Source organism: Urocitellus parryii, chromosome 3 (assembly GCF_045843805.1).
Source record: "Urocitellus parryii isolate mUroPar1 chromosome 3, mUroPar1.hap1, whole genome shotgun sequence".
Lineage (NCBI taxonomy): Eukaryota > Metazoa > Chordata > Mammalia > Rodentia > Sciuridae > Urocitellus > Urocitellus parryii.
Genome location: NC_135533.1, coordinates 182,602,483 through 182,629,208, shown reverse-complemented (window position 1 = coordinate 182,629,208; position 26,726 = coordinate 182,602,483). Strand labels below are relative to the sequence as shown.

The window sequence follows — 26,726 nt, the reverse complement described above, 5'->3', positions numbered from 1 at the left end:
ATGATAGCTCCTCTCTCTTATGATAGTTTTGAGTATTACATTCATTCATTCATTTATTCTAAAAATACTTATCCGGGGCCAGCTCTGTGTCTGGCATTGGTCTAGACGTGAGGCCTACAGCAATGGACGAAACAGAACACCTGCCTTTGTGAGGCTCAGTCTGGTGGTCAAGAGACTGATTTTAATGATCCATATGAAGAGCATTGGCTTTTAGAGGCTGATTCTATGGAGAGACTAAAAGAAGGAAGGGGAGTGTGGGAATGGAGAGATGGAATTATAAACAGGTTGGTGTAAGAAACCCTCAGGAGACGGTGACAGGAAAGGCTTTAGAGCGTATCTGGGAGAAGAGCTTCCTACTTAGGGGACAGCTCATGAAAAGGCTCACATTGGAGGGACAGCAGAAGGTTCTTGAGGCTAGATGGGATAGACTGAGGGAAGGCGAGCAGAGTGGGAGGTAAGGTCGGAGAGAAAAATGCAAAGGGAGGAAACCTGTGCAGCTGGTAGATACAGAGCTTTGCTGACTTCTTACACTGAGTGCAGTGGGAGCCACTGAAGGGTTTGAGAAGGGAAGAGCAAGATCTGTCTTCTTTAAAAAAAAAAAAAAAAGAATCAATTGGCCATTGCATTGAGAATAAACAAGATAAAACATGGAGCAAGTTTAGCACAGCCCACAGCCCTCCATAAGCATTTGGTGAGTGATAAGTGCCTTTATTATCAATAGCAGAAGCATCATCATCATCATCATCATCATCATCATTTTCTTTGATGTTGATGCTGTCTCTGCCTCTTTTATCACCTGAGACAAATGCAAGAATGTGAGCAGTAAGTTTTAGATATTGGGCCTCCAATCAGAAGGTACATGGTGCCAACAAGGACAACAGTTGGAGCATTCATTGGTTGTGTGGCTCAAGCACCATGTCACGGCTTTAGAGGCCCTCCTGTTTAGTAAGCCCAGGAAAAGGAGTCCGGACACCAGGAGCCACCAGTGGTGCAGAAATCAGACCCGGACTGATTTCTTCTGACCCTGCTATTTCTCTTACACACCTTTATTTCCTGTTCTAGCTTTTCCCGTCACCAATCTTCTTCCTTTGGCTTTGCTTCATCACTGAATGGTGCTCAGGCAGTGGGTAGAGTTCATGGCAGGGTGCCTCTCCTCCAAAACCTCCAAATGCCTCCCATCCCTTCTTCTTGTCACACATTCCATGGTTTCTATTGGCACATCCGGGATTTACACAGAACACGAAATGAGGCACAGACTATGATGCTTCAGGACTTCACAATCTCTGTCTGATTTGGGCTGTGTATAGTGTATGTTGACAAAAACGATATAATGATTCTTTTTTTAAGGTAGAATGGTTATTCATGGATAATGCATTGGCATTTATAATAATCAGATACTTAGGAGGCTGTGGATCCCCCAGTGCGTGACCTTTAATCTAGCTGAATGTCCTATGTCCCTTAGTGCACATACACACACACATACACACACACATACACACACACACACACACACACACACACATGCACATACTGCCTGCAGATGTGGTTTATTTTGTTCATGTAGTCTTTTTAAAAAAAATCTGAAATGTTGTCAACATTTATTTTAAAAATTGGAGATTTGAGGTTCTTCTTTAAAAAAATCAGAACATTTCACACTCCTCCACCCAAATTTCTCCATAGCAACCATCAGCTGGAACCGTAGGAGCCAACCCAATGGTTCTCAACCTTGGCTGCACAAGAGAAGCACATGAGGCCCTTTTTCAAAAATTCTGATGCATAAGCCCCACCACAGACCAATTAAAGCACCATTTTCAGCAACAGCAATAGCAGCAAATGTTTACTGAGTGCATATTTTGTGCAAGAAACTACCTTGGAAAGAGAGCTGATATGTAAAATATATTTAAGTTTGGGAATATAGAATGTATTCTAAGATGACAATAAACACCCATACCAGATATAAGGAACACTTAATACAAAGCAAGCTATATAAACCAGTGGGTTCTTAAATTTTGCTGCATATTAGAACTACCTGGGGAGCTTTGAGAACTCTTGTTGCCCAGGTTGCATGCCAGAACAATTAAATTGGAATTGGTATTGGGAAGGAGGAAACAAACTCAGGCCTCAGTGTTTTAAAATAACTCTCCATGGACTTCCAGTGTGCAGGGATGTTTGAGAACCAGAAATGCAGAACAGTGCTTTAAAAACTTTAATATGAATTAGCATTACCTGGAGATCTTGTTAAAATGCAGCTCTTGATGCAATGGGTCTGGGTTTCAACCTGAGGTTCTGTATTTCCAACAAGCTACTGGATGATACTGATGCCATCAGCCCACTAAACATAATTGGAGAAAGGTGTAGGGAATAGGGTCTGCCATCTATTTGCTCTGTGACTCTTGGTAAGTAATCTCTCCAAGCAGCAGGGTTGTCAGCTATAAAATGAGCATAACAATTCCTACCCTTGAAGTACTGGTAAGGTTACACAGGGATAAACAGGGATAAGGTGCCTAAGCCATCAGATAATCAATAAATCTCTGTAGTTTACAAAAGAAAGGCATGATTTAGGAATGTGTATAGGGGAGAGCTGGAGCATGCCTTTAGGGGTCTTTGAAATAAGGCCTTGGATCAGTGGAAAGAACAACCAGCTCTGGTGTTCTATGTAATGCATGATTGGGTTTCACTGTTACTCCTCAAAACATGTACTTTTAGTTTATTTTCTGCCTTTATGCAAAATTGCTGCCAACCAACATACTTTACAAATTGATAAATTAGAGTTTACTTCTCTTTGCTCCTTCCACCTTCTGGTAGAGACACCAGCAAGCTATTCAGTGGCCAGGAAGGAGAGCAAAAAGAAAGGATGGATAAAGTCAGTCACACTGAGGACTGTGGTCATCCCCTTGTGAAAGGGCAAAAAATAGAACTCTGCTGAAAATTTGTTTTGAAAAAATTAAATGTTTTCCAGTCCTGCTTCTTGTCCATGTCTCCAGTGACAGAAAATGACAGACATAGAAGGAAGATTGTAGACAAGTCTTGGAGTTATTAAACCAAAGTGAAAAATTGTCTGGTTTTCTACTAATGGAATGTATGGTGGTTTTCTTTGGCACACCTTTTTTTGGAAGAGGGGTCTCTGTCTTCTCTCCTTGAGCTTGGTAAAGCTTGTTACTTCATTGACCAGGACAGAACAGCAGAGGACTCCTTGGGACTTCTGATACAGGTCCATTAAAGACTATGGAGTGCCCCCCCACCCCCCGGCTTATTCTCTGGAGCACTTGCTTTTGGAGCCTGGGCCACCATCTAAATTCTAACTACCATGAAGTTGCCATGCTGGAGAGGCCATGGATAGGGACTCTGGGGTAGAATCCCAGCTGAGCTCAGCCTTCCTGTCATCCCTGCTATGGTGTCCTATAAGTGAATGGAGCCATCTTAAACTTCCAGACCAACCCAGCCACCAGTTGATTACCAAGTGTCCTCAGTTAACACTCTGTGAAAGCAGAAGAATTACTCCACGCAGCCTTGCTTGACTTCTCAACCCACAAAATCATGAGATGTAGTAAAAGTGGTGGTTGTTTTAAGCCACTGAATTTTGAGGTGGTTTGCTTCACCACAATAGATATCTGGAAGAGGAAGATTTAGTGGTAATTTGGGGATGTGTCATAATCACTCTTCCCATTGGAGAAAGTTAATTTTTACTTGTTTGTGTCAATGAAGTCAGAAGAGCATAAATAAGAATATTCAGGAGTCAAGAGAACTGTTATTGGTGTCATCTCTTCTTCAATTAATCTATACAGTACTCTGATCTCAACAATGGAATTTTTTTGGAAGCATAATTGAAAACTGTTTCAGTGGCTTCTGATGTTCTTACAGAAAAAATAGCCATATGGAATTGATGGAAAAATTATGGTGAAAAAGGGGACAAAGAGGAAGGCCCAGTGTCACCCCAGTGTTAAAATATACTCTAAATCGAAAGGGATTAAAGTATTTTCAGACCAACTCAGAATAGACAGGCAAATGCACAAAAGAGAACAGGGACCAGATGTAGTTGTAAATATTTTAGAAATTTGGTGTATGATAAGATGATGTTCAGAATAATGACAGAAGGATAGATTATTCTTTAATTAATGTCGGGCCAATTGCTCTCTGGGGAAAATTAAAAAGCTATATATATAGCCACTACTTACAACAAACTAAATTCCAAGTGAATCAAAATTCCAACCTAAAATCAAACCAGTAAAGTACCCCTGTGGGATCTATAAGGCCTTTCTAAGCAATACACAAAACCCCACAACTATGCAAGACAAGAGATGTTATGTTTGACAGTGTAATAAACATTTCTTTATGGAAGAAAACACCATCAACAAAGTCAAATAAATACCACACTGCAAAATAAATTGATAACATAAACAACAATCAATGGTTCATTCCATCATAAAGAACTCCATGAGGCTGGGGTTGTAGCTGTAGCGTGCTTGCCTAGCACATGTGAGGCACTGGATTCGATCCTCAGCACCACATAAAAAATAAATAAATAAAGCAAATGTATTGTGTCCATCTACAACTAAAAAAAATAAGAAGAATAATAAAAGAAAAAGAACTCTATGAATCAATAAGAAAAAAAAAGACCAATAATCCCATAGTAAAATGTGCAAACTATTTGTTCATTTGTTCATCAAATATTTGTTGAGTGCCTACAAAGAGCTTAGCACTGTTCTCAGATCTAAGGATAAGCAGGTCCTGATCCCTTGGAGCTTCCACACTCTGACAGGTACAAACGATAAACAATAAAGAATCCAGTGTATCCTATTCCATGCGGTGGCAAGTGCTATGGAGTAAGCTAAAGCAAGGCCAGGAATTGAAGGACGGTCCTGGAGTGGTTGCCAAGGTAGAAGTTTAAAAAAAAGAAAAAGGAAAAGAAACAAGAGACAGAAATGCATGAAAAGATGCACACAGTTAATGTCCCTTCCGCCAGCACAGCCTTGTCTATAAAATCAAAGAGCAGTAAAGACCGTGAAAGTAGGTCATTAGAGGAGTGGTTTAATAAACTATGAGCAGAATAAGTACCATGGAAGACTTATGTAACCATCTTTAAAGAAGGCAGCAATTTTGAATATATTATAGGAAAAGAGTTTAAATTAAGGACCAAATAAAATAGCGAGATAGAGTTATACTATGATCCTTCTATGGGAAAATGATATATAGATATAAACGCATGTGTGTACAAGGACTTCAGTTCTAACATGACTCAGTTTCCAAGGTATGCTCTTTTTAAATTTCTGAATTATTTTTAGCCATGTATGTTTTTTTTCATTTGTTTTGTTTTGTTGATTTTGAGACTGGGAATTGAAACTAGGAGTGCTTCACCACTGAGCTACACCTCCAGCCCTTTTAATTTTCGTTTATTTTGAGACAGGGTCTTGCTAAGTTACTGAGGCTGGTTTCAAACTTGCAATAACCTCCTGCCTCAGCCTCCTGAGTCCCAGAAATTACTGGCTAATGCCATCCCACCCACCCAGCACATACATGTTTTATTTCTATCTGAACAACAATGTTTTTTCAAAAGGGACAAAAGGGATTCCAGTCCTGGTGCAAATTTAAGGTTGAGAAATTCTCTTCACCTTTCTACCCTCAGCAGTAAGAAGAATTTGAATGAGGTAATGTCTTAACATGCCTTTCAGCTCTGGAATTTTGAACTTATAACATTGGTGCTCTTTTTGTAAAATGGAAAAAAAATTTAAAAAGCAACTAGAAGAAAAATAACCTGTGAAATTAAGGAAGGGCCACTATCCCTTTTCCTTTTATTTCAATCTTTAGACAAGGTACCTCAAAATAAACACTTCCTTATATTTTTGTTAGATTATTTGGGTCTAAATTTGTTAGTTTATTAGTTCTATTTTTGTTATATGATTAAGATCTAACAAAAATATAAGGCAGTGTTTATTTTGAGGTACCTGGTCTCAAAATAAGCCCAATGACATTGTTAGATGTCACTGAACATCATGGCTAGATGCTAAAAATTTTTAAGTGTAAACCTTTTTATATTGCTACATAGCAATTTATGTAACATCTTTACCTTCGGATGTTACATAAGGAAAGTTTTTAGCATGGGCAGTCAGACCCAGTCTTTGGGGTGAGGAGTCTGAATGAGCTCAGGAGAAGGAGGGCATCCAGTCCTGCTGTCTGTTTCTTCCTGTTACCATCCTATCTAACTTGGCTCTTGGAATGACTTTTTTCTTTCTTTTTTTTTTTTTTTTTTGCACTAAGAAGTGGGGTGCCGCAATAACAAATGACTAAAAATGTGGATATGGCTTTGGAACTGGGTGATGGAAGAGTTTTGAGATGACGTGCTAGGAATATGGACAGAAGGTGAGATTCTGGTATTATCTCAGCACAGTCAGGAGTGGGAATGGAGTTAGACCAGCTGACATACTGCCAGTTTGAACGAACAGGGTCAGACCAAACAGCACTGAATGAAGGGAGACTGACAAGCTTCTGGGATTCTACAGAACCAGACCAGAGAACTACTCAGCGGCAAACCTATACTCTTCTTTGAAAAGGGGAAGGATCATCAGGTGCTCTGGCACATACCTGTATTCCCAGTGGCTCTGGAGGCTGAGGCAGGAGGATCTTGAGTTCAATGCCAGCCTCAGCAATTTAGCGAGGCCCTAAGCAACTCAGTGAGACCCTGTCACTAAATAAAAAATAAAAAGGGCTGGGATGTAGCTCAGTGATTAAGCAGCCCTGGGTTTAATCTCCAGTCCAAAAATAATTGGGGGGGGACCCCAAAGGCAATTTACAGATCATCAGGGCCACCACCTTGGTTTCGAAAGACCACAGAGCCTTTTCCCAAAGCCTTGGGGCAGAACTGCTATAAAGAACCTTGCCCTGGGGTTGGGGCCACCATTCCAGGGGCCCTGAAGGGAAGAGCATCAAACCAAAGAAGATGATTCTCAAGCCTGATATCCAATTAAATTTGCTGGACTGGTTTTGGGATTTGCTTGAGATCTCTCATCTTTTCCTTCTGTCCTATTTCTCCTTTTCCGAATGGGACTGTCTCTCCAATGTCTGTCTCACTGTTGCATTTTGGAAGCACAGGACTTGTCTAGCTTCACAGGTTCACAGCTGGAGAGAAATTTGGCCTCAGGATGAATCATACCTCAAGTCTCGCACATTTCTTATTTAGATGATATTTAGATCAGACTCCCATATACATTAAAAGTGCCGAGATGATAAAAACTCTCCCCAGATCCTCCAGCTGTTCCTGCAGTGGGTAGGTACACCTCGTGCCCCATTCTTTCCCCCTTCAGGTAAAATGAAGCATTGAGCCTCCTTTCCCAGCTAGCCTGACTCCAATTGGCCAGGGAGGAATTCCAGGGTAGAGAAAAATGGTGTTCCATACTATTAAGTCTCTGATACCCACCTGTTTTGTTTCGTTTTGCCATCACTTCTAAATGCTTCAGCACATATTTCCCAAGAACAAGGACAGATCTGATGTAACCACAGCACAAGTGTCCAACCCGGGAAATTCAACAGTGATATATATATATACTATTATCTGATTGACATTCTGTACTCATATTGAATCAATTGTCCAATAAGTATTCAATAACAGTTTTTTTCCCAATCAGCATCCATTCCAGGATATTGTGTCTTGTAATAGGTCATCTCTCGTGACAGTTGTTATGTCTCATCAGTCTCCATTTGGAAATGATTCTTCAACCTCCTTTGTGCTTCTTGACCTTGACATTTGGGGAGGACACAGATCCTGATTGTTTAGTAGACTGTCTCTAGTTTGGATTTCTGATGTTTCTCCCATGCTAAATTCTGATGAAAGGAACACCAGAGGAGTGAACTTGTGTCCTTCTCAGGACTGCATATCACAAAGTACGTCATGACAGTTTATTCCACTATTAATGATGTTAGTTCCAATTATTTGGTGAAAGTGGTATCTTCCAGGTTTTCTCATTGTAAAGTTACTATTTTCCCCCTTTATAATCAATAACTGCTATTTGGGAGGAATTGCCTTGAGACTATGCAAATATCTTTATCTTCCTCAAATTTTAACCTCATTCCTATGTACCACCCAATATTAACACCCGTTAGTGGGTTTCTTATTCTTCCATCTGCATTCATTACTTGTCATTCAACCCTCCTCCTATTTGTTAGCTCGTGTACTTATTTGACATCAGTGTGGATTTATGGAGAAATCCTTCACCCCAAGATCTTGAGCCTTTTATGATCTCCCTCAAGGATGACTGAGAAGCTACCAGAGCCTCTATGCAATGGCCTTGGACTTTCTTGGGTTGCAATCACGGGACAGGAAAGTCTTCACAGTCACAGGGGATTTGTAGTCTTGTTTCCAAACCAAGTTCTTTACTTAATCTGGAAGTTTGACTTTATTCACTCTTTATGCATGGGTTAGCACTGTAATCCTTTCTTTGAGAGCAAGAATCCAGACAGACCACAGAATTGATCCCTCTTCCCTCCCGGGCTGACTCCCTTCTATTTCCTCCAGTGCAGACACTCAAGGACCCAATATCAATTGTAAAGTCGGTAACAAATGTCTCAGCCCAAGGACTGGAAGATGTTCTAACATGCTGAACAGCTTACCCTCCATTATAGACAAGAAAGCCCAAAGGATGGTGCCTAGATCCTGGTCATTCTTTATATATTGCATGTTTTGTCCAAAATAGACATGTTTGCTGTCCAATTTGATAGCCTCTGAAGTTCCTTTAAAACTCTTCATTTAGAAATCTTGAAGTGAGGACAGGGCAGGAGACTACCATATTGTAGGTGGTGTGTTCATGCACTTTACTAAGAAACTGTCAAAAAATATTAGCAGTGCTTAACAAGGAATTGAGAAGGTTTGCCAGAATCTTAACATTTAAGATTCAAAGCCCTGCTTGATTAAATTTTGTTTTATTTAAATGAAGGAATAGAAAGCAAAACTGTTTTTGATTAAATGACTTGCTAGTAATAAGGTTTGATAATGTTCTTTCTCTGTGTTTTGTTTTTTTTTAGCATATTGAATTATCTGTCAAAAATATAAAGTCAGAGAAGTCAATGATAAGACAGATCAGTCTTTCTTTTTCCTCTCTGCATCTGCCAGGGCAACATTGAGCTTTTGGTGATATCCCATTCTGACAGGCAGGGTTCAGTGAAGTGGCAAAGTAGCTATAAACCACAGGAAAAAATGAGGATGCTTTATTTAGCATGTGTGCTGGGGGCCTGCTAACTCACAGTGAATAGTCTCTGACCCTGGCTTGAAAGCAGCAGCCTCATTTCTTTGTACCACCTTCATTTCCTTTTCAAATATCTATAGAGATTAATCTGTCTCTCACTTTTGCCTACAGCCAGCTGGGCGACATTAGTTGCTGCAGGACTGGGGAAATCTACCAGGGGAATTCATGACTGTTTGACATTTTCACTGACTGTGTGGGTTTTGAGCTAGTCCATCTAAACCTTTAATGTTATTTATAGACAGCAGTTTTAAATTGTTGCACACATCCCTCAGAAAAAAACATACACATATATACATATGCACACGCTACATATATTGTAGATATATAAATACATATGTATGTGTGTGTGTGTAGAGAAAGAGAGAGAAAGAGAATACAGTGTTTCTTGTAAGAGTATTTTTAAAGTTGGTCTTTCTTCATGCAAATAGACCCAGGGGTATATATTCATGTTTCACTTTTACTTTGCATGTGATTCACTGAGGCATAATCTTCCTGTTCTCTGTGCTGAGTTGAAAATTTAACTCTAAAGTAGTCATTAGAGGAAAAAAAAACATTTTTTATCTAGATATTTGTGAATCAGTGAATGAACAAGCTAAAGTTTATATAGGAATGTATCATTACATTTATTAAATAGCTTCTATTTAGTTGTTAAAGCAATCTATGCCTATAGTAGAAATTTTGAAAAATAAAAGAAGAAAGTTAATGTTCACTTTTATTACCACTGGCCAGCATTTATAGCTCCTCTTAACATTTTGGAGTGTTTCTTACAAACCTTTGTCTATGTATATATAATAATATGGTTCTGCATGCTTCAAAACTATGGTTGAATTCATATTTCATATGTACAGGTTTTCATTCTGCTTTCTCATGTAGCATTTTATTGTAGTGGTTTCTTGTCTTGTGAGTTTATAAACACTGATTTAGCTGTTGCATGATCACTTTTGAACCACTGCCTCCATCCCCCAGTTTATAATTGCAAGCTGTTTCTGATCTCATACTAAAGCAGATGCTCCTGTAGACATTTGTGCATGTAAATCTTCTCATGCATTGGAGGCTGCTGCCACAGCCAGCCCTGTGACAGCCTCTTTAATGTTTGAGCGTTTTTGCCTAAAGAAATGACCAGTCACCTTCACATCCCTTCTGTAGCCCACAGCCCTGTCCTCCCATCGACAACATCACCCAACTGGACCGTGCCGTGGTGCTCGGCCCCAAACACATCTTCCTTTCTTTGGGTGTTGAAGATAAACCATGATTGGCGCCTTGCCCAAAAGTGATCCAAGAACCTTTTGTAGGGAGAGTGGCATTCAATCAGACCAAAGGTAATGCTTTAAAATGAAAGTTTTATTAAGGTGAAATTTGTTCCTGTGGTAGAACGATAAGGTTTATTCTCACATGCCTGAGCTAGTTGCTTCCAACATGTTTGCTGGCGCTTCTGTAGACACACCATTTCAATGGCCTGAGAAGGACTTTACACCCTGAAAAGACAGATAAAGGAAACTCTAGACCATGAACTCCTTTATCACAGCGATGCACATAGACGCTCACACCCCTCCTCATTGTCATTGCAGAACCCTTTGTCGCTCTTTCTAAAGACGTCTTTGTGTTTCTTAGAATGAGCTGGCACCCTCTCTCCCATCTGTCGGAAATGCAAGAGAACTTCATGGAAAGCAAGAGCATATACAGTTCCCTGTAAGGGTAGAGGTGAGCTCCAGTCACTTAGTCACAGTCGCCATCTGCTCTCGGGTGTCCTGGTGCTGCAGACCTTGTTACTCAGATGGGACAGGAAGTGTCTGTCTTAACAGGTATTGAGCTTCTTGTTCCTGGAGTCTTTGGATGAATTTTTCTCTTCTGACTCTGCTTGGACTGATTTACTGTGTGACTTTGAAAAGGTTTTTAAAGAACTTGTTCTGGAAAAGATTAAGACAACCCATAAAGATACACAGGCCATAAAAAGTGGTCATAAATTACCACAAAAGGTGAAAAGGCAAAGGAGAACAAGGCTAGATGCTAACACCGGGCAGGGGGGGTAGGCTAGTATTGCAAAATGCAAATCCTCATGCATTCAGTAATTTTTACTGAGTGCCTCATATGTGCCAGGAACAATGAAGAGACAATGTTTTCAAACTTAGTTGCAGCCCATTAATGGTCCAAGAAACCATCTTAGTGAGTGACCATCGTTTTAATGGATTCGGATGTAAAGGCTAGAACGTAATAGAAAATATCAACCAGCAATGCACAAAGCAAAGATATTATTTCCTTAAATGTATGTTTCCAATTTATGTGTGTGTTTACATATTGGATCACTGTAGAAAATGTATTTTTCCCCCCTGTTGCCACGGTTAAGGGAGTTTGAAAACCACTGTTCTAAGGATGTAGCAAAATTTAGGGCTGAATATTGTCAAAGCTGTGGGTAGAAGAGAATCATTAACTGCACAAACGTTGGCACTCATTTCCCACAACTGTGCGCAAGGAAAATATTTCTACTATTCTTCACAATGAGAATAAAATGAGTAATATACCAAACAACCTCTTTACAGAAACTCTGATAACTTAAGGCTGTTTCTTTATGCCTCTTCACTTCCCCCAACCCATACAAAATGACAGCATCACTCTGAATTCTGCAAGATGTCTGAAATTTACCCTGATGGATGGTTTAGGTCCTTATCACAATTCCTTGCTACATATGTCTACATCCTTATGAATGATAAATAGAAAACATACATGTGATATTTTTAAAATAAACTTTCTTAAATCAATCTACTCTTACAGCAAAGCATACCTCCAGAAATATATGCAAAACATTAGCCTACAGCTTGATAAATTTCCCCAAAGTAACTATACCATGTAACTACTATTTAGATCATGAACAAAACTTTGATATGAAACAGAACCTCACCAGGCACCGTCATGATGCACGCCTGTAATCCCAGCAGCTTGGGAGGCTGAGGCAGGAGGATCAAGAGTTCAGAGCCAGCCTCAGCAACAGGGAGGTGCTAAGCAACTCACCAACACCCTGTCTCTAAATAAAATACAAAATAGAGATGGGAATGTGGCTCAGTGATTAAGTGCCCCTGAGTTCAATCCCTTGTACACCCCACCCCCCAAAAGGAAGCAGAACCTCTCCTTATGCCCTCATTCAGTCTCACCCCAACTGAGAGATTAACTTTGCTTTGTTTCAAACTTTATATTATGGGATAAATGTAGAATGTATACTTTCTTATGTCTGGCTTCTTTTGCTCAATAGTAAGCCATGGACAATTAACAGCTGCAACTAAGTTTGAAAACATTGTCTCTTCATTGTTCCTGGCACATATGAGGCACTCAGTAAAAATTACTGAATGCATGAGGATTTGCATTTTGCATACTAGCCTACCCCCCTGTTCCCTGTTAGCACCTAGCCTTGCTCTCCTTTGCCTTTTCACCTTTTGTTGTAATTTATGACCACTTTTTATGGCCTGTGTATCTTTATAAATTGTCTTAATCTTTTCCAGAGCAAGTTCTTGAAAAACACTTTCAAAGTTATGCAGTAAATCAGTCAGAGCAATTTGTAAGACCATCTATCATTTCTGACTTTTATTCCCCAGGATGCATATGTTACAACTTACACCAGTTCTTCTCTGATGAACAGTTGAACCACTGAACATTTGAGCTGCTTCCACCTGTTGGTTATTATGAAAAGTGCAGCTCTGGACACTTTTTGGTGAACATATGTGCACATTTCTGTTGGGTTTGGGAGTGGAATTGCTGGTTTGTAACATGTATATTTGACCTTAGGAGACATTATAAAACAGTCACAGTGATTACACTCCTACCAAGGATGTATAAGAGTTCCAATTTCTCTATATCTTCTCCAACACTAGATATTGGCAGTATTTTTAGCTTTAGCCATTCCGGTAGGTGTATATAGTTATTTTATTGTGTTTTTAATTTGCGCTCCTCTGACAAAGAATGATGTTGAGAGTTTTTTCACATGTTGATTTGCATTTGAGTACTTTCTTATGTGAGGATATCAAAGTCGTTTGGCTATTTTAGGTTGGGTTGCTTTTCTTCAATTGACTCATAAGAGTTCTATACATATTCTATATATGATTTCTTTGAAGGTCATATGTATTGCAAACATTATTTCCCAATTTTCTCCTCTCATAATCATGTCTTTTGGTAACCAAAAGTTTCTAACTTTAATATAATCTAATTTCTTATTTTTCCTTTATTATCTGTTTCCTTTTTAAAATTTATTTTTTCTTTGTTTTCTGTTTCTTGTTCTGTTGGTGCCCTTTTGTGTTCTGCTTAGGAAAACTTTGTTAACCCCTAAATCATAAATATATTTACCCATGTTATCTGCTTGAAGCTTTGACCTTTACACCATCGATGCACCTGGAATTGATTTTTCTGCATCTTGTGAAATAAGGTACTAGAGTATCTTTTTAAATTATACATATCCAGTTGAGTACCAGATTTTTTTTCAGAACATTTCCTAAATAGGACTCCTGTGGCTCAGGAAATAATAGCAAAAATCCATAAATAGAATTGCATCAAATTAAAAAAACTCTGCAGAGCAAAAGAAAATACAGACTGAGGAGACAGCCTAAGAATGGGGAAAAAAAATCTTTGCCAGCTACTCTTCTGACAGAGGATTAATATCCAGAACATATAAAGAACTCAAAAATCTCAACACCAACAGAACAGATAACCCATTCAATAAATGGTCAGATGAACTGAACAGACACTTCTCAAAAGAAGGGCAAATGGCCAGCAATGATATGGTTGGTCTCTTTCTTGCTTATTTGTAGGAGTTCTATATATGATTCCTTTGTCAGTCACATGTATTATGAATGTAATTTTATAACTTCCTCATACACTGTTATGATGTCAGAGACTAATCACAGCTAATCCCAATTTCATCTCTTCCCTTTTTCAAACTATCCTTACCCTGCCCCCAATTACAGTGTCTGAGGACCTCTATTCAAGGGGTGATTGTGGAAGGCATTCTTGAATTATTCCAAGCCTTAGGAAAAGGCTTTCAAAATTCATCAAGTAGAATGTTTGCTATAGATTTATAGTGATTTACTTTTTCATGTTATCATGTAGAGAAAGTTTCCTTTCCATCCTTGGTTGTTGCAAAGAATATGTCCTTTTTGTTGGGGACTTTAAGGATCACTCCAACATGACCATGGACATACACCAGGAGAGGCGTATGAAGTTATGAGTGTTATTTTAGTTCTAGGAAGACCTGAAGATAAATGTCTTGTTGGAGTTCAGGATGGAATAAACAGGGAAAGGCACATGGGGGCAGCTTTTGTGACTGTGAATATCTTCTGGTCACATTCAGGGGAAGATAAGAAAGAGCATTTGTGGCAGAGACCAGCCTTACCACACTGGTACATCTGCTCAGCTGGGCAGGGTACTAACAGCCTTCTGGTGAGGGTGTGGAGGCACTGGGAAAATAAAACACTTTAAAAACGTAGAGCACACCTAGTTTGCTTAATGTCTTATCAAGAACAGATTTCAATGATGTCAAGTGCTTTTTCTGCATCCGTTGAGATGACCATGTGCTTTTTCCCGTTTTTCTCTTAACAAACTGGTTTGCATTCATTGGTTCTCCAATATTAAACAAACTTGGTTTGCATTCATTGGTTCTCCAATATTAAACAAACTTTGTGTTTCTATAGTAAGTTCCTCTTGCTCACAGTGTGTTATACTTTCAAAGGTATCTCAGGATTCAGTTTACTGGTATTTTGTTTAGTGCTTTTCTGGCAAATTCTTAAGGAATATTAGATTGTAATTTTCTGTTCTCATAATGTCCTTGTTGGGTTATGGGTCAAGGCTGTGTTGTCCTCCTCTAATGAGTTTCATAGAATGAGCTGAGACATGACCTTTCTATGTTCTCAATGAGTTAGGTAAGAATAATGTGTTTGGTAAAATTTAGCAGTAAAACATTCTAGGACTGGAAAACATTTGGTAAGTAGAATTTTACATACAAATTCAATTTTTTTGTCATTTTTCTCCTGCTTGGTGAAAATAAAATATTTTTTAGCTATTTATCCCTTTCATTTACATTTTCAAACATTGCCATAAAGTGTTCATAGTCCTCTTTCCTTTCAAGGTCAGTAGGATTTATAGTGATTTACCTTCTCAAGTAATATTTGTAATTTTTTGCCTTCTTTTCTCTTGATTAATCTGACTACAGGATCATGGGCTTTACTAGCATTTTGTCAGAGAACCAATTCTTGACCTCATTAATTTTCTCAATTAAATTGCTTCTATTTTCTGTCATTACTTTCTGCCCCTTGTTATTTTGTTCCTTTCACTTTTGTTGATTTCTGCCTGGTAGTCTGATGATTTGTTGATGTGGATACTTATGTAGTTGGTTTTCAGATCTTCTTTTCTATTACACGCATTATACCTTTAATAGCATCTCACACTTTTAATGTCATATTTGCCTCATAATTCCCTTAATAATGTTGCCTAACTTCCTTTGCATTCCTCCTTGCCTGTGAGTTCATTAGGGTGTATTGCTTAATTTCCACCATTTGTGCAACTTTTTTTTTGTTTTGTTACTATGCATTTCTGCTTAACTTTACTGTGATCAGAGAACACATTCTATATGATTTTTGACCTTTGAAATGTGTTCGGTCTTGTTTATCCTGCAGCACCTGGTAAACTTTGGTAAATGTTCAATGTGCATTCTGTGAATTCCAGGGCTGTTGGCCAGAGTGTTCTAAAGAGATCAATTAGGTGAGATTTATCAACGCATTTCCGTGTCTGCTTTCTTACTCATCTTTATCAGCCTGTTCTACCGGTTACTGAGAGGGTTCATTCATTAGAATCTTACTTACTTCTTCCAGTTTAGGATTCTCACATCTTCTTATAGTTTGATTCTTTTATCACTATGAAATATGTTTTTATCTCTAGCAACGTCTGTTTTTATTGAGTTCATTAGGTTCACAGTGCCTGCTATTAATATAATTCATATACAAATTTTGCAATTTTTTATATATTGAAAATTTGGGGTCCTTATATACAAACTGTGTCACATTTAAACAGTTTAACTGGGATTTTTAAAAGAATTTAATATATGCATATTACTTTAAGTGTTTGTTCATATTTTGTGAAATTATTGACACGTTTGGATGATAGTCTATCATATTACTACTTTGTTGTTTTTATTTTCCCCAACTGTTTGGTGTTTCTTTTTCTCTCCTTTGTTGCCTTATTTTGAATGAAGTATTTTGCCTCTATTAGCTTGTTAATCATTTATTCTTTAACTCTTTTTTTTAGCAGTTACCCTAGAAATTACAAATTATATCATTAATTTATTAGTGTATGCTATAAGTTTATTAGTGCATTCTATAAATTTGTATCTTGACTGCCTTCCAGAAAATGTGAAGGACTCAGAGAGCTTTAATTCCACTTTCCACTCCTTCCTTTTGTGTTATTATTGTCTTATGTTTCAATTTTGCATACAATTAAAATCCCACAAGGCACTACAAATGACTGTCTTCACCAGCTAATATTCCTGTAGATTTATTGCATATTTACCATTTTTGTTGCTCATAATTCCTTCCTGTACTTCAAGCACCCACCTGGGATCTTTCTTCTTCCGCCTGAGGAACACTCTTGAAATATTCTTTTAGTGTTGTTCTGTTGGTGGCAGATTCTCTCAGGATGGTTTCCTGAAAGCATATTCCATCTTCATTTTTCAAACAGCTACCTTGACGTCTAATCAACGTAAAAGAATCTGAATATATTTTAAACATACAATTTGGTAAACTGTGTCATGTGTGTACTACATAAAGGCATTGCCACAGAAATACGATGCGCAAGTTTTCATGTTCTGCTTTGATACTCCAGATGTGGAGCATAACTTTAGAGAAACTTAGATCCAACACATCTTTTCCTGGGCCTTTGCACTGGGTTTGGCACGGAACCAGACAAACACCCACAGTTTCCTGGGCCAGCGTAGTAATGACTATAACAGCTAACACTCACACCATGCTTTTATGTGCCAGACACTCTTCTAAGCACTTTACCCATTTTAATACTTGGCTGATTCAGTTTAATCCTCATCATCGCTCTATGAATTAGGTACCATAATTGTATTTACTTTTGCAGAAGCCCAGGCGTGGAGTGCGCTGGTGTACTCTCACACAGCTCAGGTGGGCACCAGAGCCCTCTAAAATTATGGCTCACTTGGACTGGTGAACATCTTCCACCTGGAGACTTGCAGGTGTCCCAACAGCAAACACAGATGTATTATTTTCAACATCTTTGTCTTATTTTTTATTTTGTAAAATTTAGAAAATATGAGTTTAGTGTACAAAATGAAATTTAAATTACCACCAACCACTCACAGATGGCTACTTTTAGCAATTAATGGTATGTCCTTTTAGCCTTTTGCTATTATAAATAACACCATGTAGACATCTTTGTTCATAAACCTCTGTATGTAGCCATGATCATTTATTTAAGATAAATTCTGAGAAGTAGAAATGCTAAATTAAAGAACACAAAATACCCTCAGACTTCTGATGCCCTCACTACTGATAACTGGCCTGGTGGGCCCGGGCACGGGAGAGGGCACACAGTAAGGAGATGAATGTCAAAGTAGACAAATGTCAAAAAAGCAAAGTGTGAGAAAGAATATTCCAGAACCAAAGTATGTCAAAATAGTCCCCAAAGGATCTCTGGTATGATGAATCTATAGTATCTGTCTAAGATTTTCCTCTTAGAAAAACTATTTTAAAAAAAAAAAATAGCTTTGCTTTCATTGAAAGTTTCGAGACATATAGCCTTTTATGGCTTTTCCATCCATCCACCTGCCTGTCAGTTTATACTATTGTTTTTAATGATAATCTTTCTTTTTTATATGTATATATTCGTTTGTTCATTTTTATGTGGTGCCTCACACATGCAAGGCAAATGAACTACCACTGAGCCACACCCCCAGCCCCCTGTTTATACTATTGATGATATTGCTCCAATTGCAGATTGTGTTCACTTGGGCAAAAGAATCATAACCGTGTGTGTTCTACAGTCTGGACTGACAACCTCAGGCCCAGCTTCTGCTATTGCTCCTAGGGGTAGCAGTTTCCCTGCCAGGCTTTGTTTGGAGATCCTCTGGGGGTGGCCCTCTGGAGTGCTGAATGCCATCTTTGTTTAGAGGGGTAGGAGAGAGAATAATCTTATTCTATCTAAGAGAGAAGACAGTAAACCGATGCCGGGTTTCCATTGCTGTTGGAAAAAGAACAGTAAATGACAGCAAAATTGAATAGCTTGTTACTTGCACGGTATAAATTACCCAGCGGAAGAGATGTGTTGAGAGGGAGAGTGAGGATTTGATCTCTGCCTTTCAGTTTTCAGTCATTGTCAACCACCAAGTACAAAAGTTGGCTCAGCAAACCTTGGCTTCATCCAGGATACTAGGGAGCAAGCCAAGAGATTTTTTTCCCCCTGCTAAGTTGTTCAGGATTGGTCTTTTGTGGATATGTTTACATTGGTGAATGAAGTCAGAGTACTTTAGTCTTTTCGCTACAGTAGTGCTTTTCAAACTGTGGGTTGGGCCCCATTAGTGCATAATGAAATCAATTTAGCAAGTCATTGCTAACCTTCTTTTAATGAAGTAGTATACAAAATAGAGACTCGGGTAGAGTCCAGTGGAATAGAAAATATCCAAGTGCATCACACTTGGATTGATGTGATTTTTGTGGAACTTTTGTTTTAGTTAGACATATATTTACACTCCTAAATATGTGAGCGGGAGAAGACTGCAGATTAAAACATACTTTTTATTGTGGATCATGGTCAAATCATTACTATTGGGAACTCAGTACATTTAAATTTGTATCCCATTTTGTGAAAATATTTTTTTTAATCTAGAAAGTTTTCCAAAAACATTTGTTTTGAATTTTGAAGGTCATATTTTAGAGTTTGATGTTGAGATGAACAGGCAAAGCCTTCATGTGGATATAGAGAGTCATGGTTTTCTTGATGACCAACTACAAGCTTAAAACAAATATGGTGTATCTGAATCTGTCTTTACTAGGGTATTACTGTATTAAAGGCAACTCAAATGTCAGAAAATTTCCCAAAGTAAAAGAAAACCACCTCGTGAAGTTAAATATCAACCCATAGTTTGAAAGATAACTTATGATTTACTGTATACCTATTTTCTATGATTGTGATTAAGAATTTGCCAAACAATAATCTCTCATAGGGAGACTTTTTTGTAATAAGATGTGCTAATTTTAAAACTTCATTATGATGATAAGAGAATAAATTTGCAAAAAATTTCCCCCCTAATTCAGCTTAATTCAACTGTGTGTTATATGCTTGTAGATAACATTAAGTGAATTTATGCACTTGGATAAGCAGTAACCAGCAATCCAAATGTTTGTAAGTTTCCTGCATGTGAGAAAGATGCGCAAAAATTCATAGATGCAGATCATACGAGTATATAATACAGTCAGCCCAGTATACCCATTCATTGGTATTTTACCATTATGAAGCTAAAGAATAGTCAATACAATAAATAAAAAGAGTAGCTCTAGAAAAAGCCTTAGAGCAGAGACGTAAGTTTCATCTTGAATCTATTAGCAGTGGCTGCCTGAGGTGCTGTTGAAGACAGATTTGGAGGTTGTGTTTGGACTCTGTTGTTAGAAGAGGTTGTGTCTGATTAGTACCATCTGTGATGAACATGTCAGGGGGACAGTGGTGACATATATACCTGATGTTTCCCTTGGAACTTTTCAGCTTAATAAATCTTCATGACATCTTGGAAACATGAATTCGCTTCTTTCATGTTATAGAGGGAAGGAAAGGAACAGTAGCAGATGGATATTGCCCAGAATCAAACCTTCCAGAATCTCTTATTTGCTCTTTTATTATTGTTGTTGTTGTTATTACTATTATTATTATTTCTGTTCACCTAGAATATTTGTTTAGATCAGACCTCATAAATATTTGCTTCTGATTCCCCTTTCCATTCCCACGGCCACTGTGATATATTTTTATATCTCCATTAGAAGAGACTTTCTAGATGGCTTCCTTGATTCAGGAGCTTAAAATTTTGATGGGGCCAGTGGTCATGGATGCCACTGAAAACCATGGGAAAGCTCTGCACCATCTCTCAGGAAATCGAATGCTCGCACAAACCTCTGCAAATTAGTTAAAGAGGGCTGTGAAATCCCTGAAGTCTACACTTAATTAATAACCCTGATCTAGTTTCTCTCTCTCCCACCTATCCCTCTGATTTCTATTAGCATAATCCTCCTAGTGCACAATGTAGATGTTACCCCTGCTCAGAACCATGAAATCTCCTACTGCCTTCAGAACAAAAGTCCAGTCTTCTTGGATTAGCATTCTGAAGCTTTTCTGAATGGCCTCATTTCTGCCTTCGTAGCCTCATCACTAGTCTCCACCCCAGTCTGCCCCTCCTAAGTACTCAGCCTTCGTAGCCAAACCAGAATACAGGCCATTTCTTTTTAGTGTTTCCTGCACGGTCCCCTCTGTTGCTGAGGCTTGAGCTTCCTTCCCCTTATTCTCTCTGTCCAGAACTTTCCAGCCCTCATACCGCAGTGTTTAATTCGGGTGTTTATGAATGTGGCACTCAGCACCGAGCACATCCTAGCATGCCACTTATCACAAACGTATTTTCACCTGTTTGCTCCCAGATCCTTCCTTGACTTGCCCTGTTCTCCGGAGACGCTGCCTCCTGGGGACTGTGCCTCCTCTGGGTCTAATCATGGGAAGGCCTTGGAGGGACAAAACAGGTCTGAAGCAAAGGGGAACTCAGAATGTCTCCATTCTCTGCATTAGACATAGTCATGTCTCTTCTGTGGCCCTAGCTCTTACTGGCCAGGCCCATTAAGCTCTGTTGGGTGGCCCTGCACACAGGGTTCCAGTATCAACATCTGCCTTCTTATACTGAGAGTTAGGGGTTTCCTGTCATTGCTGAGTTCCTATGCCTCCTGCTCCTTCCTTCACCTGTATAACCAATTGCATGCCTATGCTTCTTGTATTTAAATGCTTAAACCATCTTATAGTTATACTTGGAATACACTTCCAAGTTGGCATTTGGAGGACATTTGCTGAATTTTATTGCCTAATTCCAAACCAACTTCTATCTGGGCATCTCTTTTTTCAGTGCCACAGGGGTGAGTCCTGTAGCAGTTATCTAATGCATAATAACATCACCTGAGGTTCCTTTAGGGTAATGACAAATTTCCCCAAAATTCAGAAGTTTGAAACAGTTAGTGTTCGTGAGAGTCCACAAGTCTAAGGGTTGGCTGAGTGGTTCTTCCAGACCCAGCAGGACTCACTCAGACACCTGTGGTCAGCTGTATGTCAGCTGGGTGACCTGACAGAGACAACTGATGCAAACCAACTACCCTGTGTGTTTCTCATCCGAGACAGGGAGCTCAGGCATGTTCTCATGGCAATCACAGAAGAGCAGGGAAACACACATAACAACTACTTTTTCAAATTGATATATATATGCAGCATATCTGACAACATTCCACAGGGTAAAACATGTCACATGACCAAAAACAGGATCCAAAAGCACATAAAAATATTCAGCCTCTTCAGGGGCAGAACTACAGTGACATGATAAAAGGTAGATAAGGAAAAGGATAAAGCACTGGGCCTAGTGTTAACAATGCTATGTTGTAGATTTAAAAAATAATAATAATAACTTTTAAGAGGATAGCTCTCATGTTAAGTGTCTTACCACAATTTTAAAAAAGAAAACAAAAAGGCAAACTACAGAAAAAAAAAAATCTGTCCTGCATTAACAAAGCTTTCTCAAGCAAAACCAAAAGAATTAGCGTCTGTGGCATCAGTATACCATTGTCAATAAGAAAGTATTCATCAACCCAGCAGAAAAAATATACATGGATAAATCATAGAGAGAAAGACAGAAGGAAGGAAAGAAAGAAGGAAAAGGTGGAAGATAAATTCACAGAATAAAACAAAGGCTTTTAAAGATATCAAAAGATTCTCAACTTTATTTACCCCAGAGATGTGTGAGTTCAAACTCACTATCTGCTATCAAATATAAAGAATAAGGTTGGATAACATATTGTGTTATCAAAGGTATGGGGAAACAGTGACTTTCAGACACAGAATATAAACTGAAACAACCTCTGTGGAGTCTAATTCATAAATATCAATCAAAATGTAAAAGCGTGCATACTCATTAAATAGCCAATTCTATTTCTCCAGATTTGTCCTACACATTACCTTATGGGTGAGAACCGGCACTTGTGCATGGTGATACACTGAAGTCCTATTTGGAATAGCAAAAGGAAAGACTTCACTGGCCTTCAATAAGTGTGATTTTGATTTAATGATATAAGGAGATACTATGTAACTGTCAAGATAAAATTTTAAAAGAATGTATAAGACCTTTTAAAACAAGCAAAAGAGACTAGGGCTGTAGCTGAGTGGTAGAGTTCTTGCCTAGTGTGTGGGAGGCATTGGGTTCCATCCCCAGGACCATCACAGATAAGGAATGTCAGCTACTCATGCCACTCAGTCTATCTCAGGCTACAGACATCAGATTCAAGATGAATATAATGAACTTTTGCCATGTCATTAACCCTGTAGAAATAAATTCAATATAAATGTAACTCCTTTAAAACTTTGCAATAAAATGCTCATTATGTATTTGCCAGTTTATTCTGTGCAGTTTCATTTGCCCAGAGTTTCTGCTCTCTCCCCCCAAAATAGACCAAATAAAGAGCCATTTATAAATAACAGATTAATAAACCAAGTCAAAAGGACTTTATTTATCCTTTAACCTTCAATTTGCGTTAATTGGGAGCAGCCATGGGAATTAGTGCCAACCTCACCTCGGGTCAGATGACCTACCAAAATGAACTGTTTCATGCCCAGAAATAAATGTCTTCCAAATATAAATATGAATCTGTTACAAAACAGATTCTTTTCAAACTACAAAATAACTGCACTGTTAATATATTTGTGCCCCAGTTAAAAATCTGTAATGAACGCATGCTCTGAGCTAAAGTTGTCCAGGGGAGCGATTCTCATTTTTTGCCTTGAAACTCATGTAAATAAAACTGGGCAGTCTCCTGAGAGCCATGCGCGAATTCACAGCTTCTTCTTTTTCTAAAGAGAAGACAAATTTAAAATGGATATGTTGAAGCTGGAAAGGCTTGGGATGTGACCTGGCTCCTTTAAATTTCATGACAAGGGGAATCACACTGAATTTGTCTTCTTTGAAGGGCTCTGATACGATTTGTTCTCAGAGACAAATCGTGGAAAAAAGATGCTCTGTTTGTATTACAGCAAAATTTGGAAGTCACCTCAGTGACACTGTTTTTCAGTTTCTTCTCAGCAGTTTTGTCTTTCAAACCTGAGCCTGTTTTCACAAGGCCCATGACATCAGTCTGCCTGGGTGAGATCCCTGCTAGGCTCTTGTTCACTGTTTTGACTTTGGACAAAATGTCTAACCTTTCTCTGCCTCTTTTTTTCTCATCTGGAAAATGGATTTTAAATAATTTTACCTACCTCATATCATGAGGATTAAATTGTGAAATGAAGTGAAATAAGTAGCACAACCCAGCCCACAAACTGCTGAATACATGTTACATATTAATGCTTATTGTTGTTAATTACATCAGAATTCATTTTGTTTTCATGGGGTCAAGTTCATATATATTCTTCAAAGTCTATATCAGACTTATACTTTCAAATATGTTTATATATATATGTGTGTGTATATGTATACACATAAATATGTTGTGTTTATGCAAAAGGCACTGTTTATTCTTAGACATTAATGTCAGGGTAAGGGTATATATATTTACTCAAAATTTGCACAATGTCATAACAACAATTACAAACATGAGCTACTTCTTGGTTTGTTAATCTCCTCTTTTGAGCATGCTTTTAGGAGAGAGCATGCTTTTAAATGTTTTGGTCTTCAACTTCATGCTATCAGGGTTTCTGATGGTCTAGTAAACAGGGAAGTTGAAGGTGTCAGATTAGAAGGCTTATGACAAGAATAGAAATCTTGAAGGAATGGGATAAATACAACTTCAGAATCTTCCTATAGATTGTTTAAAATGGAAGAAAATTAATAACAAGCCAGTAAATTTAAAATAAAAATATGCATTGACTTTCTACATTTGGAGTGTGTGTTTTGCACTGTTATAATGTGGCAGAGTCACAGTTAAACACAAGGCAAGGTGACATCCTCAGGAAGCCCAGAGTGGAGCTGGGGATGCAGCTCAGTGGCAAAGCACTTGCCTAGAAGCCCAGAGTTGAGTAGCAAAGAAAATCTGCACATACACACATGCATAAGCACACCCACACATAACCAACAATCACTTTAATGATATAACTAGTGCTTTTATGGTGCCATAAACGATGGGTGTTGGGGGGAAAGACAATAACCAAGTATATATTTATTCAACTCAGCAGTTAAAGGGAATGAGCTGCTCTAGATGATCAGGGTTAAAGCTCACAGGCATAATGTGGAGTCACAAATCTAGATGGAGAGATACATATAGAGAGATTCATATCACACAGGTAATTAAAAACACACAAACACTGTTCATCGCCCTGGAAACATAGATATGTATGTGAATGCAAAAAAAAAAAAAGTGTTCTGGAAAGGTATAAACAGATTTATGAACTGGGCTTAGGGTAGACTGGTCAAGGAGATTATACCTCTGCTCTATTTTTCTTAATTGAACACAAAGAACAGGAATTACAAAAAAAAAAAAAAAATGTTAACAGTGATCCAATCTGGGTGGTAGGAACCCAGATTTTCTCCTGACCTCAGGTTTTCCATGATTTCTAAGTTCACCTTAACAGACACTACAAAAATCACGGGGCCCCAGTTGAAAAGCAGTTTCTCACTTGCAGTACAGACAGACACCGAAAGACATCTGCCGCCACATGAACGGATGCCACATCTGTTTGGCCGCCCCAGTCATCTTGTTTGTGTCTGTGGGAGGTATTCCCGAAATCTAGATGGCTCCATAGCTTGGAGCTTGGGTGGCTCCCCTGACATATGCCCTGATAGATCTGCCCACAGGTGCCACCCAGCAGTGTCTCTGCCATGACAGGGATGCAGCTTTTACCCAAGTCCTAGCCCATGACCCAGCCTCTGACATAAAGCTGGGTCCACTTGAGCACAATATTCCTGATGGGTTTGAAATTCACATTTGTCTTTCAGTCATCTTCCCAGGCTTGGGATCCAAAACTCATGGGTCTTGTTCCTGAAATTCCCCCAGAGAAATAGGTCTTTGGGAGCCAGGGAAGTTGTCCCATGCCTATACTATGTGATTACAGCCCTTGTGTTCAGGTCCCTTTCCCTGAAACCATGTCCCCTTCAGAGTGAGATTTTTATCTTAAGTCAATTTGCATTTATTCAAAATCAGAGACAGCTCTGAAACCAGAAACTATTTAAGCATCGAAATCAGAGCAGCTGCAGATTAATCAAATGTTGGGAAAGTTTTAAAAACAACAACAACAAAAAAAAAAGAAAACCAACTTATATTTATCTTCTTGTGTTTCCTTTTCTCCAGGTCTGCGGTTTCCCTCCCGTCGGCTGACCTGCGTGGTGCCAAGTTCCACACGTGATCGAATGACGAAGAAGGTCAGATGCCAGGCTTGAGTTGGCTGTTTGCAAATTTGTGATTTTGACACTCTTGTACATTACAGGAACTGTCTTCTGATTGGTTGCATTGCTGCTCTTGTTATGTAACATAGTGAACTCTGTAGGTATTTGGGAGAAACAGAAAACATTAATTGGCCTGGAAAAATAAAAGCATTAGAGAAAAGGAAGGGTAGCAATTCACTGAGGGAAAGAATAATCATAGTACAGTGGAAAAAACACTGTAGTATGATTTTTCACTTGTTTTTCAACAACAGTCCTCTCCCATGGATCTATTCCCTCATTCCATCACAGAATGCTAAAACAGACAAACAAACAAAAACCATAAGAATTAGATGAGCCATTTGGTGAGAGCAAGTCAGAGAGGGCTAAGCCCCTGTGCAGCGCTATTCTTCTTTCTCTGCTGATAAATTCTCTGACTTCTCTTTTCTTCTTGAGGTGCGCATTAACATCAGGCAGCCGGCTGGAACTCGGGGTTATAATTTGGAGCCCAAGTTTGTTTTCATTATTAGAACAACACAGTTTCAGTTTGTCTCTGCATTTAAGGTTGTGTCAGCACTTTCCTTTCTGTGTTTATTATTTTTAGCAGTTTAAAAGCTCACCATGAAAAAAAAAAAATGGCTTTCTGGCAGGAGGGTAACATCCAGGCTTGGCCAGGGCCTGGTGGAGTCTATAGAAATGCTCACTGGCTGCCGGAATCGGCTCTTTTGAATGCTGTCTTTGTGCCTCCCCTCACCCATGGCCTCTGGCCTATTGTCTAGGCGCCTCGGTTGGACTGGTGCTATCTGATTGTAACCAGTACTAATATTACAGTGCTTGGTGCCCAGGCCCTCCCTCGGGGAGGGGGG

The 26,726-nt window shown here is 38.8% G+C and overlaps 1 protein-coding gene across 4 annotated transcripts in view; it reads left to right on the top strand.

Moving 5' to 3' along the window:
* Thrb (thyroid hormone receptor beta) overlaps window positions 1-26,726 on the top strand; it is a 366,489-nt gene that overhangs the window by 126,410 nt on the left and 213,353 nt on the right. For 3 of the 4 annotated variants that reach the window (XM_026405351.2, XM_026405356.2, XM_026405343.2), the window contains exon 2: window positions 25,790-25,860. The gene's annotated coding sequence lies outside the window, so the exon portion shown is untranslated. Of the gene's footprint in view, window positions 1-10,533; window positions 10,553-25,789; window positions 25,861-26,726 lie in introns of those variants that run through there. The other variant, XM_026405362.2, reaches the window with a different exon arrangement.